This window comes from Pseudophryne corroboree, unplaced genomic scaffold (assembly GCF_028390025.1).
Source record: "Pseudophryne corroboree isolate aPseCor3 unplaced genomic scaffold, aPseCor3.hap2 scaffold_322, whole genome shotgun sequence".
Lineage (NCBI taxonomy): Eukaryota > Metazoa > Chordata > Amphibia > Anura > Myobatrachidae > Pseudophryne > Pseudophryne corroboree.
The window spans coordinates 281457-305432 of NW_026969903.1; the positions used below are offsets into that span (position 1 = coordinate 281457).

Here is a 23976-nt window from a genome sequence, read left to right on the forward strand (position 1 = left end):
CTCTAAGGAAAGCATTATTGCCTACGCCTAGATCAGATTAAATAAGATCTGGCTGAATATATGAAGGAAGGTTGCTATTTATATGAGAATTGGAATTGCTATATTCCTTAAGGCAACCCCACCGATTGATATATGTTGTCAATTAAGTATATCTGAACGGCTATATCTGGACCAGATTTAATAAGATCTGGCTGATTATATGAAGGAGGGCTGCTATTTATATTGGAATTGCCATATTCCTTAAGGCAACCGCACCTGTTGGTATATCTCGCCAATTAACTATATCTAAACAGCTAAATTAAAGCTATTCATCATTTTTTTAGTTTGGATATTAATAAATATGATCTTTCCATGATCCATAGAGATTTCCCTATCAAGTGATTCCTTATCCGATATAGAAAGCTATCCCCCTGTGGTATTGAATTTAGGAATATAGTCTTAGGGGACACAGAGAAATAAGTGATCCCCATCTACCTAAGCACCCCACAAATTGGAGGTTAGCTTACCGGTTATACTCAATCACCCCCACAAATTCGCCAATGGGGATGGCTTCCCGGGAGGTAACCCCTATTGAGTGAAGGGAGTATATAGGATACGACCCAGTGGTACCTGACGACATAGATACTAACAGCTATTTAATAACATTACGCTAGAAAGTGATTATTAGCAACATATATATCTATATAAACAACCCCGCCAGGGTTGTGCCTTCAAAAATAATCACACACGGACACGCTTTTTAAACCTTTTTTTCACATCTCTTTATTCTTCTTATGCACATGTATGTTAGTTCTGTGATTTTAACATTTATGTTTCACTGCAGTTTGGGATAATAATATTAATATTTATCCAATTTTAATACATACTTAATAAAGGTTATATTTTATGATTCATTCATTCTGTCCAGTGCGTCAACAGTGCAGATTTCTTCTTGTTTTTTCTCCCAAATTCTATAACAATGACAGTAAATGTTGTTTCTTTTCAAACAGAACTTTCTTGACCATGCTACTTGCTTGAAAGATCTGGGAGCACATGGAAAACAGTACAAACCATGCAGTATCACAAGAGCCTTTATTTGATCTTTCATGAAGATAGAGCAGAATTGAGGACACGTCAACAATTTCTGCCGAAGGTGGTTCATCTTTCCACATGGTGCCTTTGGCCACTGACACCTTCGTTGAGTCAAAGTCTCTGGCTGTGGTCAGAACTTTGAAAATTTATGTCACCAGAACGGTTCAGATTAGGAAAACAGAGGCTCTGTTTGTCCTGTATGCTCCCAACAGGATTGGGTGTCCTGCTTCCATGTAGACCATTATGCGCTGGATCTGTGGTAAGATTCAGCATGCTCATTCCATGGCAGGATTGCCATTACTGAATTAGGTGAAGACCCATTCTACTAGAAAGGTGGGTTCATCCTGGGCAGCTGGTCGGGGAGTCTTGGCATTGCAACTTTGCCGAGCAGCTATTTAGTAAACACTTTTGCTAAGTTTTACAAGTTTGATACCTTGGCTGATGATAACCTCAAGTTGGGTCATTCGGTGCTGCAGAGTCGTACGCACTCTCCCACCCGTTCAAGAGCTTTGGTATAACCCCATGGTTCTTAATGTGACCCCAGCATCCTCTAGGTCGTATGAGAAAATAGGATTTTAATACCTACTGGTAAATCCTTTTCTCTTAGTCCGTAGAGGATGCTGGGCACCCGTCCCAGTCCATACTGTGTCTGCAGTTATTACTTGTGGTTATACACATGTTATGTTATGGTTCTGGTCAGCTTTTTGCTGCAATTGTTCATGCCGTTGGCTTGTGTTCTGTTGAATGCCACGTTCTGCGGCATGCTTAAGGTGTGAGCTGGTAAGATGCTCACCTTAGTTTAACAATAAATCCTTTCCTCGAAATGTCCGTCTCCCTGGGCACAGTTCCTATAACTGGAGTCTGGAGGAGGGGCATAGAGGGAGGAGCCAGTTCACACCCTTTGAAAGTCTTAAAGTGCCCATGTCTCTTGCGGATCCCGTCTATACCCCATGGTTCTTAATGTGACCCCAGCATCCTCTACGGACTAAGAGAAAAGGATGCCCTTGCGCACTATCCTGACTTCTCCTCCCGTCTGCTTACTTTGTGCCTTCCAACGCACAATGCGAACTACAGGTGGTGCTGCAGGGCCCACACCCTTTTACTTGCCTTACAGAACAGCTCTGGAGCTGTTACAGTGCCCAGCTGCTGCAAGAAATCAGCTTGAATGCTTCAGGGGATGGGGCATGGCCAACATGAGCCCCACACCAAAGGAGGGTGGGGGTGTTTAATGCGAACTAGGGGTCATCCAAGCACCGCAAAAGGCCGCCATGCCCTGCATGCCCCTTTTCTCTTTTCATATGCAGATGAGGGTTCCAGCCAACTTTGGCCCACATCTTGGATGACATCACCGTATGCAAATCCGTCTTCTGCAGACCTTCCCCCAGGAATGCTTGTACTAGTTGTTGCATATGGTTTGATATTTGATGGTGCTTCAATATTAGGCAGCCTTCCACCCTCCCATGTTCATCTGAACAGATGTGGTCTCCCTGCAGTTGGTGTCCCCAGACGAGAGTTCCCTTGTGCGTCCTCAGTTGAATCTCCTTAACTTGACGGGGGAGGGGCTGCCCGAGCAGCCACCCTCCCCAGCCCTATCCCAACTCATACTTATTTTGCATATGAGATCTCTTGATCATGAAGATTGTTCTCACAGGGTGAGGTTCATCCATTATATTTTAAAATAGGAAGGTACAAATTACATATTTGAATTGCATCTATGTGCTGGATTCAAATGTCCCCCCCCCCCTTCCTTTCTCAATTGTGCCCGTCAGCAGCTATTCTAAGGTTGCTGCCAATGGGTGTGACACATTAATTTCTTCTGTGGGGTACACTGGACTCCACAAGGATTCACATTGGGGTGTAGAGTAGGATCTTGATCTGAGGCACCAACCGGCTCAAAGCTTTTGACTGTTCCCAAGATGCTCAGCGCATCCTCCTCTATAACCCCGCTTCCATGAACAGGGAGCTCAGTTTGTAGTTGGTGCCTTCAGTAGCAGGCCACTTAACAGGGGCCTGCCTCAGGCAGCCTATTCTTAGCTATTAATTTTGACAAGAAAAGAAGAACTTGTTTTATGAGAATCTACAAGGGCTGCAGCAGGCTAGGTCTAATAGACATCTTTACTGCAGCTTCATCACTCCCAGCGGCGCTGTATACTCCCGTGCCCTGGTTGCTGGGTCACTGCAGCGGAGGCTCCAGTTTCTTCCTAAGGTCAGTCACACACACACCGCCCTTCCGGATCACGAGGCCGCTGATGAAGGGGAGCGTGGCCGTAGGGGGTGGACCGTGTGCGCACTGGCGTGGACACTGATTACTGGGCAGCCGCTCCACTAGCCACCAGGTACAGTTAAGGAGCACAGGTCTGGGAGTTTTACTCCTATATTAACCCAATTTTGTACTGCCCGCAGCGCATTGTGATAGGTAATAGGGCCTGATTCAGGTTGGAATGCAATCACAATAAGCGATCCAACTGCAAAATTTGCTAACAGCATACGCATGTGCCTGCATTTTCTGCGGCACCCCGCAGAGAATGCGATCGCCTCTGCCTGTCAATCGGGGCGGGGGGGGGGGGAGGGGGGTCAGCAACACTCCATTTCCAAGTAAGGGATGGAGCGGTGCGGGGGCAAGGCTTCAAAATGGGGTCTGCAACGGAGGAGACACAGGGGGCGTGGTCACAGCGGCTGTATGACATCACATCCAGCCGCTGTGATCACAAAAATGGTGGCGGCTTCCTGCGCGCACATACAGTCTGCACCAGCAGGAGGCTACACCATTTTTTATGATCACGCTGAACTGCAGTGCGACTGCAATTACAGCATGGTCAAGAATGGAGGCGTCATGCTGGGTGGCCATGCCCTGTCACTGTGCAGGAGCCAGCACCGCACACACACTAGTCCCCGGGTGCAGCCCCCAACCCCCGGGACACCCGGAGCAACAAAATGTAGATTCAGGCCACCAGGCCACGCCCCTACCTATGAAACCATGCCTCCTTTTTACCATTGCACTGCTTATCTGCGCGCCCTGCATTACAATCTCCCTCGCCACCTCTCTGGGTGTCACCAGTGATAGTGACACCTCTGCCATGCTTGTAGCAGCTGGTCCTAAGATCTACGCCTCAAGCCCTGAGTGTTTGCCCTTGTGACTTGTTGATCATCATAGCGAAGCAGATGCTTACAGAAAACTGCAGGGGCTTAGATTGAAAATAAAAAAATTGATGGGTATAAGGTAGAGAGGAGCGGGTTCGGTTCTCCGAGAACCGAATTCCCGACGAACTCCACGTGGTTTACACTGGTCCGAGGCAGGCTCGGTTGTTCCCGCCTGACTCGGAAAACCTGAACAAGGGAAAATGTCATCATCCCGCTGTCGGATTCTCGCGAGATTCGGATTCCATATAAAGAGCTGCGCGTTGCCGCCATTTTTACTCGTGCATTGAAGAGAGAGCGGAGAGGACGTGGCTATGTTCTCTCAGTGGAAATCTCAATATCAGTGCTCAGTATCAGTGGTTACTTATTGCTGCTCAGTAATACTAGTAGTGTGTCTCTCCTGCTCAGTGTCAGTTCTCAGTAGTATCCTCATCAGTGCTCAGTATCACTGCTCATTGTCTTGTGCTGCATTGTGGTGCTCAGCATACTACAGTACATTACTAATAGTCCAGTGCTGCATCTTGCTGCTCAGTGTCAGTTCTAGTATCCTCATCAGTGCTCACTATCACTGCTCATTACATTGTGGTGTTCTGTATACTACAGTAACATAGTAATATAGTAACATATAGTAACATAGTTTTTGAGGTTGAATAGAGGCAAATTGCCCATCGTGTTCAACCTGTTTTAAGTTGTGATGATTCTACATACTTGCTGAATAATGTTTTATGACTAGTTAGCTACTATAACTCATGTTACCCCCGGATTAACCATGTTGATATTTTAAGTATTATAACCTTGGATAGCTTTTTCATTCAGAAATGTATCCATTCCTTTTTTAAATCCAATTACAGAGTCCGCCATTACCACCTTCCCTGGCACGGAATTCCACATCCTGATTGCCCTAACAGTGAAGATCATAGTATCTCACCTGGCAGGTAAGTAGGAGTTGGGCTAGAGCTGTGGAGGATTGCTGCTCGGGCACCCCCTGTCAAGTGAAGGAGATCCAACTGAGGCAGCACAAGGGAACTCTCGAAAGAAGAACAAGGCTAGAGGAAGATCTGAGACAAAGAAATCTGACTTTTACCAGAGCTGACCAGAGGAAAGCACAAACGCAGTCCCCCACTACCACAAATAATGCAGTCGAGTTTCCCACATTTGGGGAAATCACAGGGGTCAGCATACCCAGAATGCAATGAATGAACCTCACCCTGGGAGAACAATCTTCATGACCATGGTATCTCCTATGCAAAATAAGTATGATTTGGGATAGGGCTGGGGAGGGCCGCTGCTCAGGCACATCTCTGTCAAGTAAAGGAGATTCAACTGAGGCAACACAAGGGAACTCTCATCTGGGGACAACAACTGCAGGGAGAACACATATTTTCAGATGAACATGGGAGGGCAGAAGGCTGCCTAATACTGAAGCACCCCCAAACAACAAATCAAATGCAACTACTAGTGCAAGCATTCCTGGGGGAAGGCCTGCAGCAGATGGATTTGCATATGGTGATGTCATCCAAGCAGTGGGTCAAAGTTGGCTTCAACCCTCGTCTGCATATGAAAATAAAAAAGGGGTGTGCAGGGCATGGCGGCCTTTTGCGGCGCTTGGATGACCCCTAGTTCGCATTAAACACCTCCACCTTCCTTCGGTGTGGGGCTCATGTTGGCTATGCCCCAGCCCCTGAAGCATTCAAGCTGATTTCTTGCAGCAGCTGGGCACTGTAACAGCTCCAGAGCTGCTCTGTAAAGCAAGTAAAAGGGTGTGGGCCCTGCAGCACTACCTGTAGTTTGCATTGTGCGTTGGAAGGCACAAAGTAAGCAGACGGGAGAAGTCAGGATAGTGCACAAGGGCATAGAAGGGAGCGGCTCAAGAAAAGAGAAGTGGAAACAGACAGCAAACTAGGCTGGAGAGAGACCTGAGACAAAGAGATCTGAATTATACGAGAGCCGACCAGAGGAAACACAAATTATGTAATCAAGTGTCCCACATTTGGGGAAATCGTAGGAGCAGCACACCCAGAGTGCATTGGGTGAGCCTTGCCCTGGGAGAAGCACCTTCCTGATCATAGTATCTCACCTGGCAGGTAAGTAGGAGTTGGGCTAGAGCTGGGGAGGGTCGCTGTTCGGGCACCCCCCTGTCAAGTGAACGAGATCCAACTGAGGCAGCACAAGGAAACTCTCGAAAAAAGAACAAGGCTAGAGGAAGATCTGAGACAAAGAAATCTGACTTTTACCAGAGCTGACCAGAGGAAAGCACAAACACAGTCCCCCACTACCACAAATAATGCAGTCGAGTTTCCCACATTTGGGGAAATCACAGGGGTCAGCATACCCAGAATGCAATGAATGAACTTCACCCTGGGAGAACAATCTTCATGACAATTGTATCTCCTATGCAAAATAAGTATGATTTGGGATAGGGCTGGGGAGGGCCGCTGCTCAGGCACATCTCTGTCAAGTAAAGGAGATTCAACTGAGGCAGCACAAGGGAACTCTCATCTGGGGACAACAACTGCAGGGAGAACACATATTTTCAGATGAACATGGGAGAGCAGAAGGCTGCCTAATACTGAAGCACCCCCAAACAACAAACCAAATGCAACAACTAGTACAAGCATTCCTGGGAAAAGGTCTGCAGAAGACGGATTTGCATACGGTGATGTCATCCAAGCAGTGGGCCAAAGTTGGCTGGAACCCTCATCTGCATATGAAAAGAGAAAAGGGGTATGCAGGGCATGGCGGCCTTTTGCGGCGCTTGGATGACCCTTAGTTAGCATTAAACACCTCCACCCTCCGTCGGTGTGGGGCTCATGTTGGCTATGCCCCAGCCCCTGAAGCATTCAAGCTGATTTCTTGCAGCAGCTGGGCACTGTAACAGCTCCAGAGCTGCTCTGTAAGGCAAGTAAAAGGGTGTTGGCCCTACAGCACTACCTGTAGTTTGCATTGTGCGTTGGAAGGCACAAAGTAAGCAGACAGGTGAAGTCAGGAGAGTGCACAAGGGCATAGAAGGCAGCGGCTCAAGAAAAGAGAAGTGGAAACAGACAGCAAACTAGGCTGGAGAGAGACCTGAGACAAAGAGATCTGAATTATACGAGAGCCGACCAGGGGAAACACAAATTATGCAGTCAAGTTTCCCACATTTGGGGAAATCACAGGAGCAGCACACCCAGAGTGCAATGGGTGAGCCTTGCCCTGGGAGAAGCACCTTCATGATCATAGTATCTCACCTGGCAGGTATGTAGGAGTTGGGCTAGAGCTGGGGAGGGTCGCTGCTCGGGTACCCCCCTGTCAAGTGAAGGAGATCAAACTGAGGCAGCACAATGGAACTCTCGAAAGAAGAACAAGGCTAGAGGAAGATCTGAGACAAAGAAATCTGACTTTTACCAGAGCTGACCAGAGGAAAACACAAACACAGTCCCCCACTACCACAAATAATGCAGTTGAGTTTCCCACATTTGGGGAAATCACAGGGGTCAGCATACCCAGAATGCAATGAATGAACCTCACCCTGGGAGAACAATCTTTATGACCATGGTATCTCCTATGCAAAATAAGTATGATTTGGGATAGGGCTGGGGAGGGCCGCTGCTCAGGCACATCTCTGTCAAGTAAAGGAGATTCAACTGAGGCAGCACAAGGGAACTCTCATCTGGGGACAACAACTGCAGGGAGAACACATATTTTCAGATGAACATGGGAGAGCAGAAGGCTGCCTAATACTGAAGCACCCCCAAACAACAAACCAAATGCAACAACTAGTGCAAGCATTCCTGGGGGAAGGCCTGCAGCAGATAGATTTGCATATGGTGATGTCATCCAAGCAGTGGGTCAAAGTTGGCTTCAACCCTCGTCTGCATATGAAAAGAGAAAAGGGGCGTGCAGGGCATGGTGGCCTTTTGCGGCACTTGGCTGACCCCTAGTTTGCATTAAACACCTCCACCCTCCTTCGGTGTGGGGCTCATGTTGGCTATGCCCCAGCCCCTGAAGCATTCAAGCTGATTTCTTGCAGCAGCTGGGCACTGTAACAGCTCCAGAGCTGCTCTGTAAGGCAAGTAAAAGGGTGTGGGCCCTGCAGCACTACCTGTAGTTCGCATTGTGCGTTGGAAGGCACAAAGTAAGCAGAAAGGAGAAGTCAGGATAGTGCGCAAGGGCATAGAAGGGAGCGGCTCAAGAAAAGAGAAGTGGAAACAGACAGCAAACTAGGCTGGAGAGAGACCTGAGACAAAGATATCTGAATTATACGAGACCTGACCAGGGGAAACACAAATTATGCAGTCAAGTTTCCCACATTTGGGGAAATCGCAGGAGCAGCACACCCAGAGTGCAATGGGTGAGCCTTGCCCTTGGAGAAGCACCTTCATGATCATAGTATCTCACCTGGCAGGTAAGTAGGAGTTGGGCTAGAGCTGGGGAGGGTCGCTGCTCGGGCACCCCCCTGTCAAGTGAAGGAGATCCAACTGAGGCAGCACAAAGGAACTCTCGAAAGAAGAACAAGGCTAGAGGAAGATCTGAGACAAAGAAATCTGACTTTTACCAGAGCTGACCAGAGGAAAGCACAAACACAGTCCACCACTACCACAAATAATGCAGTCGAGTTTCCCACATTTGGGGAAATCACAGGGTTCAGCATACCCAGAGTGCAATGAATGAACCGCACCCTGGGAGAACAATCTTCATAACAATGGTATCTCCTATGCAAAATAAGTATGATTTGGGATATGGCTGCGGAGGGCCGCTGCTCAGGCACATCTCTGTCAAGTAAAGGAGATTCAACTGAGGCAGCACAAGGGAACTCTCATCTGGGGACAACAACTGCAGGGAGAACACATATTTTCAGATGAACATGGGAGGGCAGAAGGCTGCCTAATACTGAAGCACCCCCAAACAACAAACCAAATGCAACAACTAGTGCAAGCATTCCTGGGGGAAGGCCTGCAGCAGATAGATTTGCATATGGTGATGTCATCCAAGCAGTGGGTCAAAGTTGGCTTCAACCCTCGTCTGCATATGAAAAGAGAAAAGGGGCGTGCAGGGCATGGTGGCCTTTTGCAGCACTTGGCTGACCCCTAGTTTGCATTAAACACCTCCACCCTCCTTCGGTGTGGGGCTCATGTTGGCTATGCCCCAGCCCCTGAAGCATTCAAGCTGATTTCTTGCAGCAGCTGGGCACTGTAACAGCTCCAGAGCTGCTCTGTAAGGCAAGTAAAAGGGTGTGGGCCCTGCAGCACTACCTGTAGTTCGCATTGTGCGTTGGAAGGCACAAAGTAAGCAGAAAGGAGGAGAAGTCAGGATAGTGCGCAAGGGCATAGAAGGGAGCGGCTCAAGAAAAGAGAAGTGGAAACAGACAGCAAACTATGCAGGAGAGAGACCTGAGACAAAGAGATCTGAATTATACGAGACCTGACCAGGGGAAACACAAATTATGCAGTCAAGTTTCCCACATTTGGGGAAATCGCAGGGGCAGCACACCCAGAGTGCAATGGGTGAGCCTTGCCCTGGGAGAAGCACCTTCATGATCATAGTATCTCACCTGGCAGGTAAGTAGGAGTTGGGCTAGAGCTGGGGAGGGTCGCTGCTCGGGCACCCCCCTGTCAAGTGAAGGAGATCCAACTGAGGCAGCACAAGGAAACTCTCGAAAGAAGAACAAGGCTAGAGGAAGATCTGAAACAAAGAAATCTGACTTTTACCAGAGATCAGAGGAAAACACAAACACAGTCCCCCACTGCCAACAAATAAAGCAGTCACGTTTCCCACATTTGGGGAAATCACAGGGGTCAGCATACCCAGAATGCAATGAATGAACCTCACCCTGGGAGAGTAATCTTCATGACCATGGTATCTCCTATGCAAAATAAGTATGATTTGGGATAGGGCTGGGGAGGGCCGCTGCTCATGCACATCTCTGTCAAGTAAAGGAGATTCAACTGAGGCAGCACAAGAGAACTCTCATCTGGGGACAACAACTGCAGGGAGAACACATATTTTCAGATGAACATGGGAGGGCAGAAGGCTGCCTAATACTGAAGCACCCCCAAACAACAAACCAAATGCAACAACTAGTGCAAGCATTCCTGGGGGAAGTTCTGCAGAAGACGGATTTGCATACGGTGATGTCATCCAAGCAGTGGGTCAAAGTTGGCTTCAACCCTCATCTGCATATGAAAAGAGAAAAGGGGCGTGCAGGGCATGGCGGCCTTTTGCGGTGCTTGGATGACCCCTAGTTCGCATTAAACACCCCACCCTCCTTTGGTGTGGGGCTCATGTTGGCCATGCCCCATCCCCTGAAGCATTCAAGCTGATTTATTGCAGCAGCTGGGCACTGTAACAGCTCCAGAGCAGCTCTGAACGGCAAGTAAAAGGGTGTGGGCCCTGCAGCACTACCTGTAGTTTGCATTGTGCATTGGAAGGCACAAAGTAAGCAGACGGGAGAAGTCAGGATAGTGCGCAAGGGCATAGAAGGGAGCGGCTCAAGAAAAGAGAAGTTGAAACAGACAGCAAACTAGGCTGGAGAGAGACCTGAGACAAAGAGATCTGAATTATACGAGAGCCGACCAGGGGAAACACAAATTATGCAGTCAAGTTTCCCACATTTGGGGAAATCGCAGGAGCAGCACACCCAGAGTGCAATGGGTGAGCCTTGCCCTGGGAGAAGCACCTACATGATCATAGTATCTCACCTGCCAGGTAAGTAGAAGTTGGGCTAGAGCTGGGGAGGGTCGCTGCTCGGGTACCCCCCTGTCAAGTGAAGGAGATCCAACTGAGGCAGCACAAGGGAACTCTCGAAAGAAGAACAAGGCTAAAGGAAGATCTGAGACAAAGAAATCTGACTTTTACCAGAGCTGACCAGAGGAAAGCACAAACACAGTCCCCCACTACCACAAATAAAGCAGTCGAGTTTCCCACATTTGGGGAAATCACAGGGGTCAGCATACCCAGAATGCAATGAATGAACCTCACCGTGGGAGAACAATCTTCATGACCATGGTATCTCCTATGCAAAATAAGTATGATTTGGGATAGGGCTGGGGAGGGCCGCTGCTCAGGCACATCTCTGTCAAGTGAAGGAGATTCAACTGAGGCAGCACAAGGGAACTCTCATCTGGGGACAACAACTGCAGGGAGAACACATATTTTCAGATGAACATGGGAGGGCAGAAGGCTGCCTAATACTGAAGCACCCCCAAACAACAAACCAAATGCATCAACTAGTGCAAGCATTCCTGGGGGAAGGCCTGCAGCAGATGGATTTGCATACGGTGATGTCATCCAAGCAGTGGGTCAAAGTTGGCTTCAACCCTCGTCTGCATATGAAAAGAGAAAAGGGGCGTGCAGGGCATGGCGGCCTTTTGCGGCGCTTGGATGACCCCTAGTTCGCATTAAACACCTCCACCCTCCTTCGGTGTGGGGCTCATGTTGGCTATGCCCCAGCCCCTGAAGCATTCAAGCTGATTTCTTGCAGCAGCTGGGCACTGTAACAGCTCCAGAGCTGCTCTGTACGGCAAGTAAAAGGGTGTGGGCCCTGCAGCACTACCTGTAGTTTGCATTGTGCATTGGAAGGCACAAAGTAAGCAGACAGGAGGAGAAGTCGGGATAGTGCACAAGGGTATAAAAGGGAGGGGCTCATGAAAAAAGAAGTGGAAACAGACAGCAAACTAGGCTGGAGAGAGACCTGAGACAAAGAGATCTGAATTATACGAGAGCCGACCAGGGGAAACACAAATTATGCAGTCAAGCTTCCCACATTTGGGGAAATCAGAGTGCAATGGGTGAGCCTTGCCCTGGGAGAAGCACCTTCATGATCATAGTATCTCACCTGGCAGGTAAGTAGGAGTTGGGCTAGAGCTGGGGAGGGTCGCTGCTCGGGCACCCCCCTGTCAAGTGAAAGAGATCCAACTGAGGCAGCACAAGGAAACTCTCGAAAGAAGAACAAGGCTAGAGGAAGATCTGAGACAAATAAATCTGACTTTTACCAGAGCTGACCAGAGGAAAGCACAAACACAGTCCCCCACTACCACAAATAATGCAGTCGAGTTTCCCACATTTGGGGAAATCACAGGGGTCAGCATACCCAGAATGCAATGAATGAACCTCACCGTGGGAGAACAATCTTCATGACCATGGTATCTCCTATGCAAAATAAGTATGATTTGGGATAGGGCTGGGGAGGGCCGCTGCTCAGGCACATCTCTGTCAAGTAAAGGAGATTCAACTGAGGCAGCACAAGGGAACTCTCATCTGGGGACAACAACTGCAGGGAGAACACATATTTTCAGATGAACATGGGAGGGCAGAAGGCTGCCTAATACTGAAGCACCCCCAAACAACAAACCAAATGCATCAACTAGTGCAAGCATTCCTGGGGGAAGGCCTGCAGCAGATGGATTTGCATACGGTGATGTCATCCAAGCAGTGGGTCAAAGTTGGCTTCAACCCTCGTCTGCATATGAAAAGAGAAAAGGGGCGTGCAGGGCATGGCGGCCTTTTGCGGCGCTTGGATGACCCCTAGTTCGCATTAAACACCTCCACCCTCCTTCGGTGTGGGGCTCATGTTGGCTATGCCCCAGCCCCTGAAGCATTCAAGCTGATTTCTTGCAGCAGCTGGGCACTGTAACAGCTCCAGAGCTGCTCTGTACGGCAAGTAAAAGGGTGTGGGCCCTGCAGCACTACCTGTAGTTTGCATTGTGCATTGGAAGGCACAAAGTAAGCAGACAGGAGGAGAAGTCGGGATAGTGCACAAGGGTATAAAAGGGAGGGGCTCATGAAAAAAGAAGTGGAAACAGACAGCAAACTAGGCTGGAGAGAGACCTGAGACAAAGAGATCTGAATTATACGAGAGCCGACCAGGGGAAACACAAATTATGCAGTCAAGCTTCCCACATTTGGGGAAATCAGAGTGCAATGGGTGAGCCTTGCCCTGGGAGAAGCACCTTCATGATCATAGTATCTCACCTGGCAGGTAAGTAGGAGTTGGGCTAGAGCTGGGGAGGGTCGCTGCTCGGGCACCCCCCTGTCAAGTGAAAGAGATCCAACTGAGGCAGCACAAGGAAACTCTCGAAAGAAGAACAAGGCTAGAGGAAGATCTGAGACAAATAAATCTGACTTTTACCAGAGCTGACCAGAGGAAAGCACAAACACAGTCCCCCACTACCACAAATAATGCAGTCGAGTTTCCCACATTTGGGGAAATCACAGGGGTCAGCATACCCAGAATGCAATGAATGAACCTCACCCTGGGAGAACAATCTTCATGACCATGGTATCTCCTATGCAAAATAAGTATGATTTGGGATAGGGCTGGGGAGGGCCGCTGCTCAGGCACATCTCTGTCAAGTAAAGGAGATTCAACTGAGGCAGCACAAGGGAACTCTCATCTGGGGACAACAACTGCAGGGAGAACACATATTTTCAGATGAACATGGGAGGGCAGAAGGCTGCCTAATACTGAAGCACCCCCAAACAACAAACCAAATGCAACAACTAGTGCAAGCATTCCTGGGGGAAGGCCTGCAGCAGATGGATTTGCATACGGTGATGTCATCCAAGCAGTGGGTCAAAGTTGGCTTCAACCCTCGTCTGCATATGAAAAGAGAAAAGGGGCGTGCAGGGCATGGCGGCCTTTTGCGGTGCTTGGATGACCCCTAGTTCACATTAAACACCTCCACCCTCCTTCGGTGTGGGGCTCATGTTGGCTGTGCCCCAGCCCCTGAAGCATTCAAGCTGATTTCTTGCAGTAGCTGGGCACTGTAACAGCTCCAGAGCTGCTCTGTACGGCAAGTAAAAGGGTGTGGGCCCTACAGCACTACCTGTAGTTTGCATTGTGCATTGGAAGGCACAAAGTAAGCAGACAGGAGGAGAAGTCAGGATAGTGCACAAGGGTATAAAAGGGAGGGGCTCATGAAAAAAGAAGTGGAAACAGACAGCAAACTAGGCTGGAGAGAGACCTGAGACAAAGAGATCTGAATTATACGAGAGCCGACCAGAGGAAACACAAATTATGCAGTCAAGCTTCCCACATTTGGGGAAATCGCAGGGGCACCACACCCAGAGTGCAATGGGTGAGCCTTGCCCTGGGAGAAGATCCTTCATGATCATAGTATCTCACCTGGCAAGTAAGTAGGAGTTGGGCTAGAGCTGGGGAGGGTCGCTGCTCGGGCACCCCCCTGTCAAGTTAAAGAGATCCAACTGAGGCAGCACAAGGGAACTCTCGAAAGAAGAACAAGGCTAGAGGAAGATCTGAGACAAAGAAATCTGACTTTTACCAGAGCTGTCCAGAGGAAAGCACAAACACAGTCCCCCACTACCACAAATAATGCAGTCGAGTTTCCCACATTTGGGGAAATCACAGGGGTCAGCATACCCAGAATGCAATGAATGAACCTCACCCTGGGAGAACAATCTTCATGACCATGTCCCCAGATGAGAGTTCCCTTGTGCTGCCTCAGTTGAATCTCCTTTACTTGACAGAGATGTGCCTGAGCAGCGGCCCTCCCCAACCCTATCCCAAATCATACTTATTTTGCATAGGCGATACGCCTATGCAAAATAAGTATGATTTGGGATAGGGTTGGGGAGGGCCGCTGCTCAGGCACATCTCTGTCAAGTAAAGGAGATTCAACTGAGGCAGCACAAGGGAACTCTCATCTGGGGACAACAACTGCAGGGAGAACACATATTTTCAGATAAACATGGGAGGGCAGAAGGCTGCCTAATACTGAAGCACCCCCAAACAACAAACCAAATGCAACAACTAGTACAAGCATTCCTGGGGGAAGGCCTGCAGCAGATGGATTTGCATATAGTGATGTCATCCAAGCAGTGGGTCAAAGTTGGCTTCAACCCTCGTCTGCATATGAAAAGAGAAAAGGGGCGTGCAGGGCATGGCGGCCTTTTGCGGCGCTTGGATGACCCCTAGTTCGCATTAAACACCTCCACCCTCCTTCGGTGTGGGGCTCATGTTGGCTATGCCCCAGCCCCTGAAGCATTCAAGGTGATTTCTTGCAGCAGCTGGGCACTGTAACAGCTCCAGAGCTGCTCTGAACGGCAAGTAAAAGGGTGTGGGCCCTGCAGCACTACCTGTAGTTTGCATTGTGCATTGGAAGGCACAAAGTAAGCAGACGGGAGAAGTCAGGATAGTGCGCAAGGGCATAGAAGGGAGCGGCTCAAGAAAAGAGAAGTTGAAACAGACAGCAAACTAGGCTGGAGAGAGACCTGAGACAAAGAGATCTGAATTATACGAGAGCCGACCAGGGGAAACACAAATTATGCAGTCAAGTTTCCCACATTTGGGGAAATCGCAGGAGCAGCACACCCAGAGTGCAATGGGTGAGCCTTGCCCTGGGAGAAGCACCTACATGATCATAGTATCTCACCTGCCAGGTAAGTAGAAGTTGGGCTAGAGCTGGGGAGGGTCGCTGCTCGGGTACCCCCCTGTCAAGTGAAGGAGATTCAACTGAGGCAGCACAAGGGAACTCTCGAAAGAAGAACAAGGCTAGAGGAAGATCTGAGACAAATAAATCTGACTTTTACCAGAGCTGACCAGAGGAAAGCACAAACACAGTCCCCCACTACCACAAATAATGCAGTCGAGTTTCCCACATTTGGGGAAATCACAGGGGTCAGCATACCCAGAATGCAATGAATGAACCTCACCCTGGGAGAACAATCTTCATGACCATGGTATCTCCTATGCAAAATAAGTATGATTTGGGATAGGGCTGGGGAGGGCCGCTGCTCAGGCACATCTCTGTCAAGTAAAGGAGATTCAACTGAGGCAGCACAAGGGAACTCTCATCTGGGGACAACAACTGCAGGGAGAACACATATTTTCAGATGAACATGGGAGGGCAGAAGGCTGCCTAAAACTGAAGCACCCCCAAACAACGAACCAAATGCAACTACTAGTGCAAGCATTCCTGGGGGAAGGCCTGCAGCAGATGGATTTGCATATGGTGATGTCATCCAAGCAGTGGGTCAAAGTTGGCTTCAACCCTCGTCTGCATATGAAAAGAAAAAAGGGGTGTGCAGGGCATGGCGGCCTTTTGCGGCGCTTGGATGACCCCTAGTTCGCATTAAACACCTCCACCCTCCTTCGGTGTGGGGCTCATGTTGGCTATGCCCCAGCCCCTGAAGCATTCAAGCTGATTTCTTGCAGCAGCTGGGCACTGTAACAGCTCCAGAGCTGCTCTGTAAAGCAAGTAAAAGGGTGTGGGCCCTGCAGCACTACCTGTAGTTTGCATTGTGCGTTGGAAGGCACAAAGTAAGCAGATGGGAGAAGTCAGGATAGTGCACAAGGGTATAGAAGGGAGGGGCTCAAGAAAAAAGAAGTGGAAACAGACAGCAAACTAGGCTGGAGAGAGACCTGAGACAAAGAGATCTGAATTATATGAGAGCCGACCAGGGGAAACACAAATTATGCAGTCAAGTTTCCCACATTTGGGGAAATCGCAGGGGCAGCACACCCAGAGTGCAATGGGTGAGCCTTGCCCTGGGAGAAGCATCTTCATGATCATAGTATCTCACCTGGCAGGTAAGTAGGAGTTGGGCTAGAGCTGGGGAGGGTCGCTGCTCGGGCACCCCCCTGTCAAGTGAAGGAGATCCAACTGAGGCAGCACAAGGGAACTCTCGAAAGAAGAACAAGGCTAGAGGAAGATCTGAGACAAAGAAATCTGACTTTTACCAGAGCTGACCAGAGGAAAGCACAAACACAGTCCCCCACTACCACAAATAATGCAGTTGAGTTTCCCACATTTGGGGAAATCACAGGGGTCAGCATACCCAGAATGCAATGAATGAACCTAACCCTGGGAGAACAATCTTCATGACCATGGTATCTCCTATGCAAAATAAGTATGATTTGGGATAGGGCTGGGGAGGGCCGCTGCTCAGGCACATCTCTGTCAAGTAAAGGAGATTCAACTGAGGCAGCACAAGGGAACTCTCATCTGGGGACAACAACTGCAGGGAGAACACATATTTTCAGATGAACATGGGAGGGCAGAAGGCTGCCTAATACTGAAGCACCCCCAAACAACAAACCAAATGCAACAACTAGTGCAAGCATTCCTGGGGGAAGGCCTGCAGCAGATGGATTTGAATATGGTGATGTCATCCAAGCAGTGGGTCAAAGTTGGCTTCAACCCTCGTCTGCATATGAAAAGAATAAAGGGGTGTGCAGGGCATGGCGGCCTTTTGCGGCGCTTGGATGACCCCTAGTTCGCATTAAACACCTCCACCCTCCTTCGGTGTGGGGCTCATGTTGGCTATGCCCCAGCCCCTGAAGCATTCAAGCTGATTTCTTGCAGCAGCTGGGCACTGTAACAGCTCCAGAGCTGCTCTGTAAAGCAAGTAAAAGGGTGTGGGCCCTGCAGCACTACCTGTAGTTTGTATTGTGCGTTGGAAGGCACAAAGTAAGCAGACGGGAGAAGTCAGGATAGTGCACAAGGGTATAGAAGGGAGGGGCTCAAGAAAAAAGAAGTGGAAACAGACAGCAAACTAAGCTGGAGAGAGACCTGAGACAAAGAGATCTGAATTATATGAGAGCCGACCAGGGGAAACACAAATTATGCAGTCAAGTTTCCCACATTTGGGGAAATAGCAGGGGCAGCACACCCAGAGTGCAATGGGTGAGCCTTGCCCTGGGAGAAGCATCTTCATGATCATAGTATCTCACCTGGCAGGTAAGTAGGAGTTGGGCTAGAGCTGGGGAGGGTCGCTGCTCGGGCACCCCCCTGTCAAGTGAAGGAGATCCAACTGAGGCAGCACAAGGGAACTCTCGAAAGAAGAACAAGGCTAGAGGAAGATCTGAGACAAAGAAATCTGACTTTTACCAGAGCTGACCAGAGGAAAGCACAAACACAGTCCCCCACTACCACAAATAATGCAGTTGAGTTTCCCACATTTGGGGAAATCACAGGGGTCAGCATACCCAGAATGCAATGAATTAACCTAACCCTGGGAGAACAATCTTCATGACCATGGTATCTCCTATGCAAAATAAGTATGATTTGGGATAGGGCTGGGGAGGGCCGCTGCTCAGGCACATCTCTGTCAAGTAAAGGAGATTCAACTGAGGCAGCACAAGGGAACTCTCATCTGGGGACAACAACTGCAGGGAGAACACATATTTTCAGATGAACATGGGAGGGCAGAAGGCTGCCTAATACTGAAGCACCCCCAAACAACAAACCAAATGCAACAACTAGTGCAAGCATTCCTGGGGGAAGGCCTGCCGCAGATGGATTTGCATATGGTGATGTCATCCAAGCAGTGGGTCAAAGTTGGTTCAAACACCTTTGCAAAGTTCTATAAGTTTGATACCCTGGCTGAGGAGGACCTCCTGTTTGCTCAATCGGTGCTGCAAAGTCATCCGCACTCTCCTGCCCGTTTGGGAGCTTTGGTATAATCCCCATGGTCCTTACGGAGTCCCCAGCATCCTCTAGGACGTAAGAGAAAATAAGATTTTAAACCTACCGGTAAATCTTTTTCTCGTAGTCCGTAGAGGATGCTGGGTGCCCATCCCAAGTGCGGTCTACTTCTGCAAGACTTGTATATAGTTACTGCTTACATAAGGGTTATATGTTAGTTTTCATCGGTCTTGGACTGATGCTATGTTGTTTTCATACTGTTAACTGGGTAGTATATCACAAGTTATATGGTGTGATTGGTGTGGCTGGTATGAATCTTGACCTTGGATTAACAAAAATCCTTTCCTCGTACTGTCCGTCTCCTCTGGGCACAGTTTCTCTAACTGAGGTATGGAGGAGGGGCATAGAGGGAGGAGCCAGTGCACACCCAGATCTAAAGTCTTTCTTAAAGTGCCCATGTCTGCTGCGGAGCCCGTCTATCCCCCATGGTCCTTACGGAGTCCCCATCATCCTCTACGGACTACGAGAAAAAAAAATTACCGGTAGGTTTAAAATGTTATTTTTTTCTCTGCAACCCACTGCTAAATTGTGCTTCCTAGCTGTTTTTTATAAAATCACTTAATTAAATCTAACTCTGATTACGTCAGAGAAGGCCAGGTACCCTACACCATAAGAGGGGGTTTGAAATTTTGACTTGTCTACTTAAAGATCACCAAAATCTGATGACAAGGTCAATTACATCCCTGGGTGGGATTGAACCACCAACCTTTTGGTTAATAGCCCATGTAAGTGCAAGAAATCCTGAAGCACTCACTCATCATGGGAAAGTACCAATGTGTTTCTTACAAAAATTCTCCAGATTATTGACTTTTTAAAGTTTTTCTAGGAAACGTTCTAGATGAATGCTTATTAGCCTTTGTCAGTATTGACTTTCGCAAGGTGTCTCTGTGGCGCAATCGGTTAGCATGTTTGGCTATTAACCAAAAGGTTGGTGGTTCAATCCCACCCAGGGATGTAATTGACCTTGTAATCAGATTTTGGTGATCTTTAAGTAGACAAGTCAAAATTTCAAAAACCCCCCTTATGGTGTAGGGTACCTGGCCTTCTCTGATGTAATCAGAGTTAGATTTGATTAAGTGATTTTATAAAAAAACAGCTAGGAAGCACAATTTAGCAGTGAGTTGCAGAGAAAAAAAATTATGCTGGCAGAAAAGTCCAATTGAGTGATTAAACAGCTCTTCATTTTCTGATTTTATGTTTATGCTAACAAATTTGCTCTCTGAAAAGTGTCCACAAAGCCAAGTCTCTGATTAACACCTTTGTAGGAATGGTTTTTCACCTATTACTGAATTAAACTTGCTTCATTGGAAAGGCATCAAAGATGCATCCTCATTTCAATGTCTACTGAAATAATACAGGTTGACACCAGGAAACGTCACTGCATCCTTGCTGCTTCCTCATGGGGAAGTCTGTTTAATGTGAAAACAAGGTGATATCTAATCAGCACACAGGTAAGGAATTAAGAAAATCTTTCTTTATGGGTGAAGATGTTTCTCACAAATTGTTGTCCCAATGCATCATTGAAATTCAAGATGGAAGATGATTTTCATATATCACTTGTACATTTTGCATTGCTCTTCTGGTGACAATGTAGTTTGTTTTTGTCAATTACCATTTCAGTAATAGGGTAAAGAAAATTAAGTGGATTTTTTAAAGAAAACAATGCTGTCAATATACTATTAAAACAAATTAAAATGATAAAAGTTATTGTACTTTAAGTAAAAATAAAAGTGCCAAAATATCAATCCCAGTTTTTGATTACTTTAATTATAAAAAAAAAATGCACATAGCAGAGGATAGTTTCGATCAATCGACCTCTGGGTTATGGGCCCAGCATGCTTCCATTGCACTACTCTGCTGCTCATGGAAGTGTCAGAGATCCTGAAGACTAAATTGATTAAAGGCCTTAAAGTACTGGACTATAAGGAAAGACTTACTAGGCTGAATATTTATACACTAGAAAAGAGGTGCCTAAGAGGAGATATTATTAATATCTTCAAATATGTAAAGATACATAACAAAGAGTTATCAGAGGAATTATTTATTAAAAGAACACGTGGTCACTCGCTGCGACTGGAGGAAAGTTCAGAACGCAATGGAGGAAAGGTTTCTTCACTGTTAGGGCAATCAGGATGTGGAATTCCCTGCCAGGGAAGGTGGTAATGGCGGACTCTGTAATTGGATTTAAAAAAGGAATGGATACATTTCTGAATGAAAAAGCTATCCAAGGTTATAATACTTAAAATATCAACATGGTTAATCCGGGGGTAACATGAGTTATAGTAGCTAACTAGTCATAAAACATTATTCAGCAAGTATGTAGAATCATCACAACTTAAAACAGGTTGAACACGATGGGCAATTTGCCTCTATTCAACCTCAAAAACTATGTTACTATATTACTATGTTATTGTAGTATACAGAACACCACAATGCAATGAGCAGTGATAGTGAGCACTGATGAGGATACTAGAACTGACACTGAGCAGCAAGATGCAGCACTGGACTATTAGTAATGTACTGTATTATGCTGAGCAACACAATGCAGCACAAGACAATGAACAGTGATACTGAGCACTGATGAGGATACTACTGAGAACTGACACTGAGCAGGAGAGACACACTACTAGTATTACTGAGCAGCAATAAGTAACCACTGATACTGAGCACTGATATTGAGATTTCCACTGAGAGAACATAGCCACGTCCTCGCCGCTCTCTCTTCAATGCACGAGTAAAAATGGCAGCAACGCGCAGCTCTTTATATGGAATCCGAATCTCGCGAGAATCCGACAGCGGGATGATGACATTTTCCCTTGTTCAGGTTTTCCGAGTCAGGCGGGAACAACCGAGCCTGCCTCGGACCAGTGTAAACCACGTGGAGTTCGTGGGGAATTCGGTTCTCGGAGAACCGAACCCGCTCCTCTCTACCTTATACCCTATCAATTTTTTTATTTTCAATCTAAGCCCCTGCAGTTTTCTGTAAGCATCTGCTTCGCTATGATGATCAACAAGTCACAAGGGCAAACACTCAGGGTTTGAGGCGTAGATCTTAGGACCAGCTGCTACAAGCATGGCAGAGGTGTCACTATCACTGGTGACACCCAGAGAGGTGGCGAGGGAGATTGTAATGCAGTGCGCGCAGATAAGCAGTGCAATGGTAAAAAGGAGGCATGGTTTCATAGGTAGGGGCGTGGCCTGGTGGCCTGAATCTACATTTTGTTGCTCCGGGTGTCCCGGGGGTTGGGGGCTGCACCCGGGGACTAGTGTGTGAGCGGTGCTGGCTCCTGCAAAGTGACAGGGCATGGCCACCCAGCATGACGCCTCCCTTCTTGACCATGCTGTAATTGCAGTCGCACTGCAGTTCAGCGTGATCATAAAAAATGGTGTAGGCTCCTGCTGGTGCAGACTGTATGTGCGCGCAGGAAGCCGCCACCATTTTTGTGATCACAGCGGCTGAATGTGATGTCATACAGTCGCTGTGACCACGCCCCCTGTGTCTCCTCCGTTGCAGACCCCATTTTGAAGCCTTGCCCCCGCACCGCTCCATCCCTGACTTGGAAATGGAGTGTTGCTGACCCACCTCTCCCCCCCTTCCCCGCCCCGATTGACAGGCAGAGGCGATCACATTCTCTGCGGGGTGCCGCAGAAAATGCAGGCACATGCGTATGCTCTTAGCAATTTTTGCAGTTGGATCGCTTATTGTGATTGCAATCCAACCTGAATCAGGCCCTATTACCTATCACAATGCGCTGCGGGCAGTACAAAATTGGGTTAATATAGGAGAAAAACCCCCAGACCTGTGCTCCTTAACTGTACCTGGTGGCTAGTGGAGCGGCTGCCCAGTAATCAGTGTCCACCGCAGTGCGCACACGGCCCACCCCCTACGGCCTCGCTCCCCTTCAGCAGCGGCCTCGTGATCCGGAAGGGTGGTGTGTGTGTGACTGACCTTAGGATGAAACCGGAGCCTCCGCTGCAGTGACCCAGCAACCAGGGCACGGGAGTATACAGCGCCGCTGGGAGTGATGAAGCTGCAGTAAAGATGTCTATTAGACCTAGCCTGCTGCAGCCCTTGTAGATTCTCATAAAACAAGTTCTTCTTTTCTTGTCAAAATTAATAGCTAAGAATAGGCTGCCTGAGGCAGGCCCCTGTTAATTGGCCTGCTACTGAAGGCACCAACTACAAACTGAGCTCCCTGTTCATGGAAGCGGGGTTATAGAGGAGAATGCACTGAGCTTCTTGGGAACAGTCAAAAGCTTTGAGCCGGTTGGTGCCTCAGATCAAGATCCTACTCTACACCCCAATGTGAATCCTTGTGGAGTCCAGTGTACCCCACAGAAGAAATTAATGTGTCACACCCATTGGCAGCAACCTTAGAATAGCTGCTGACGGGCACAATTGAGAAAGGAAGGGGGGGGGGACATTTGAATCCAGCACATAGATGCAATTCAAATATGTAATTCGTACCTTCCTATTTTAAAATATAATGGATGAACCTCACCCTGTGAGAACAATCTTCATGATCAAGAGATCTCATATGCAAAATAAATATGAGTTGGGATAGGGCTGGGGAGGGCTGCTCGGGCAGCACCTCCCCCGTCAAGTTAAGGAGATTCAACTGAGGAAGCACAAGGGAACTCTCATCTGGGGACAACAACTGCAGGGAGACCACATCTTTTCAGATGAACATGGGAGGGCGGAAGGCTGCCTAATACTGAAGCACCATATGCAACAACTAGTACAAGCATTCCTGGGGGAAGGTCTGCAGCAGACGGATTTGCATACGGTGATGTTATCCAAGCAGTGGGCCAAAGTTGACTGGAACCCTCATCTGCATATGAAAAGAGAAAAGGGGCATGCAGGGCATGGCGGCCTTTTGCAGTGCTTGGATGACCCCTAGTTCACATTAAACACCCCCACCCTCCTTTGGTGTGGGGCTCATGTTGGCCATGCCCCATCCCCTGAAGCATTCAAGCTGATTTCTTGCAGCAGCTGGGCACTGTAACAGCTCCAGAGCTGTTCTGTAAGGCAAGTAAAAGGGTGTGGGCCCTGCAGCACCACCTGTAGTTCGCATTGTGCGTTGGAAGGCACAAAGTAAGCAGACGGGAGGAGAAGTCAGGATAGTGCGCAAGGGCATTCTTTTCTCTTAGTCCGTAGAGGATGCTGGGGTCACATTAAGAACCATGGGGTATAGACGGGATCCGCAAGATACATGGGCACTTTAAGACTTTCAAAGGGTGTGAACTGGCTCCTCCCTCTATGCCCCTCCTCCAGACTCCAGTTATAGGAACTGTGCCCAGGGAGACGGACATTTCGAGGAAAGGATTTATTGTTAAACTAAGG

General features: G+C 48.1%; 18 non-coding genes and 3 pseudogenes across 18 annotated transcripts; all 21 read right to left on the reverse strand.

The window, feature by feature from the left end:
• Nucleotides 1-5303: 5303 nt before the first annotated feature.
• LOC135018556 (U1 spliceosomal RNA) lies at nucleotides 5304-5467 on the reverse strand. Its single transcript, XR_010216245.1, has one exon. It is a non-coding gene; the product is annotated as a U1 spliceosomal RNA (small nuclear RNA).
• Nucleotides 5468-6138: 671 nt separating this feature from the next.
• On the reverse strand, nucleotides 6139-6301 carry LOC135018474 (U1 spliceosomal RNA). The gene has a single exon (XR_010216169.1). It is a non-coding gene; the product is annotated as a U1 spliceosomal RNA (small nuclear RNA).
• Nucleotides 6302-6453: 152 nt separating this feature from the next.
• LOC135018268 (U1 spliceosomal RNA) lies at nucleotides 6454-6617 on the reverse strand. Its single transcript, XR_010215984.1, has one exon. It is a non-coding gene; the product is annotated as a U1 spliceosomal RNA (small nuclear RNA).
• Nucleotides 6618-7288: 671 nt separating this feature from the next.
• On the reverse strand, nucleotides 7289-7451 carry LOC135018449 (U1 spliceosomal RNA). The gene has a single exon (XR_010216150.1). It is a non-coding gene; the product is annotated as a U1 spliceosomal RNA (small nuclear RNA).
• A 152-nt stretch (nucleotides 7452-7603) lies between these two features.
• On the reverse strand, nucleotides 7604-7767 carry LOC135018552 (U1 spliceosomal RNA). Its single transcript, XR_010216241.1, has one exon. It is a non-coding gene; the product is annotated as a U1 spliceosomal RNA (small nuclear RNA).
• A 671-nt stretch (nucleotides 7768-8438) lies between these two features.
• Nucleotides 8439-8601, reverse strand: LOC135018434 (U1 spliceosomal RNA). The gene has a single exon (XR_010216138.1). It is a non-coding gene; the product is annotated as a U1 spliceosomal RNA (small nuclear RNA).
• A 152-nt stretch (nucleotides 8602-8753) lies between these two features.
• On the reverse strand, nucleotides 8754-8917 carry LOC135018310 (U1 spliceosomal RNA). Its single transcript, XR_010216025.1, has one exon. It is a non-coding gene; the product is annotated as a U1 spliceosomal RNA (small nuclear RNA).
• A 674-nt stretch (nucleotides 8918-9591) lies between these two features.
• LOC135018370 (U1 spliceosomal RNA) lies at nucleotides 9592-9754 on the reverse strand. Its single transcript, XR_010216080.1, has one exon. It is a non-coding gene; the product is annotated as a U1 spliceosomal RNA (small nuclear RNA).
• A 149-nt stretch (nucleotides 9755-9903) lies between these two features.
• Nucleotides 9904-10068, reverse strand: LOC135018439 (U1 spliceosomal RNA). The gene has a single exon (XR_010216141.1). It is a non-coding gene; the product is annotated as a U1 spliceosomal RNA (small nuclear RNA).
• A 670-nt stretch (nucleotides 10069-10738) lies between these two features.
• LOC135018339 (U1 spliceosomal RNA) lies at nucleotides 10739-10901 on the reverse strand. The gene has a single exon (XR_010216051.1). It is a non-coding gene; the product is annotated as a U1 spliceosomal RNA (small nuclear RNA).
• Nucleotides 10902-11053: 152 nt separating this feature from the next.
• On the reverse strand, nucleotides 11054-11217 carry LOC135018283 (U1 spliceosomal RNA). Its single transcript, XR_010215998.1, has one exon. It is a non-coding gene; the product is annotated as a U1 spliceosomal RNA (small nuclear RNA).
• Nucleotides 11218-12189: 972 nt separating this feature from the next.
• On the reverse strand, nucleotides 12190-12353 carry LOC135018275 (U1 spliceosomal RNA). The gene has a single exon (XR_010215991.1). It is a non-coding gene; the product is annotated as a U1 spliceosomal RNA (small nuclear RNA).
• A 972-nt stretch (nucleotides 12354-13325) lies between these two features.
• LOC135018325 (U1 spliceosomal RNA) lies at nucleotides 13326-13489 on the reverse strand. The gene has a single exon (XR_010216039.1). It is a non-coding gene; the product is annotated as a U1 spliceosomal RNA (small nuclear RNA).
• A 674-nt stretch (nucleotides 13490-14163) lies between these two features.
• LOC135018471 (U1 spliceosomal RNA) lies at nucleotides 14164-14326 on the reverse strand. The gene has a single exon (XR_010216168.1). It is a non-coding gene; the product is annotated as a U1 spliceosomal RNA (small nuclear RNA).
• Nucleotides 14327-14478: 152 nt separating this feature from the next.
• LOC135018458 (U1 spliceosomal RNA) lies at nucleotides 14479-14633 on the reverse strand (annotated as a pseudogene).
• Nucleotides 14634-15430: 797 nt separating this feature from the next.
• On the reverse strand, nucleotides 15431-15593 carry LOC135018340 (U1 spliceosomal RNA). Its single transcript, XR_010216052.1, has one exon. It is a non-coding gene; the product is annotated as a U1 spliceosomal RNA (small nuclear RNA).
• A 152-nt stretch (nucleotides 15594-15745) lies between these two features.
• Nucleotides 15746-15909, reverse strand: LOC135018337 (U1 spliceosomal RNA). The gene has a single exon (XR_010216049.1). It is a non-coding gene; the product is annotated as a U1 spliceosomal RNA (small nuclear RNA).
• A 692-nt stretch (nucleotides 15910-16601) lies between these two features.
• Nucleotides 16602-16743, reverse strand: LOC135018399 (U1 spliceosomal RNA; annotated as a pseudogene).
• Nucleotides 16744-16895: 152 nt separating this feature from the next.
• LOC135018465 (U1 spliceosomal RNA) lies at nucleotides 16896-17059 on the reverse strand. The gene has a single exon (XR_010216163.1). It is a non-coding gene; the product is annotated as a U1 spliceosomal RNA (small nuclear RNA).
• Nucleotides 17060-17751: 692 nt separating this feature from the next.
• On the reverse strand, nucleotides 17752-17893 carry LOC135018438 (U1 spliceosomal RNA; annotated as a pseudogene).
• A 152-nt stretch (nucleotides 17894-18045) lies between these two features.
• Nucleotides 18046-18209, reverse strand: LOC135018490 (U1 spliceosomal RNA). The gene has a single exon (XR_010216180.1). It is a non-coding gene; the product is annotated as a U1 spliceosomal RNA (small nuclear RNA).
• Nucleotides 18210-23976: the final 5767 nt, after the last annotated feature.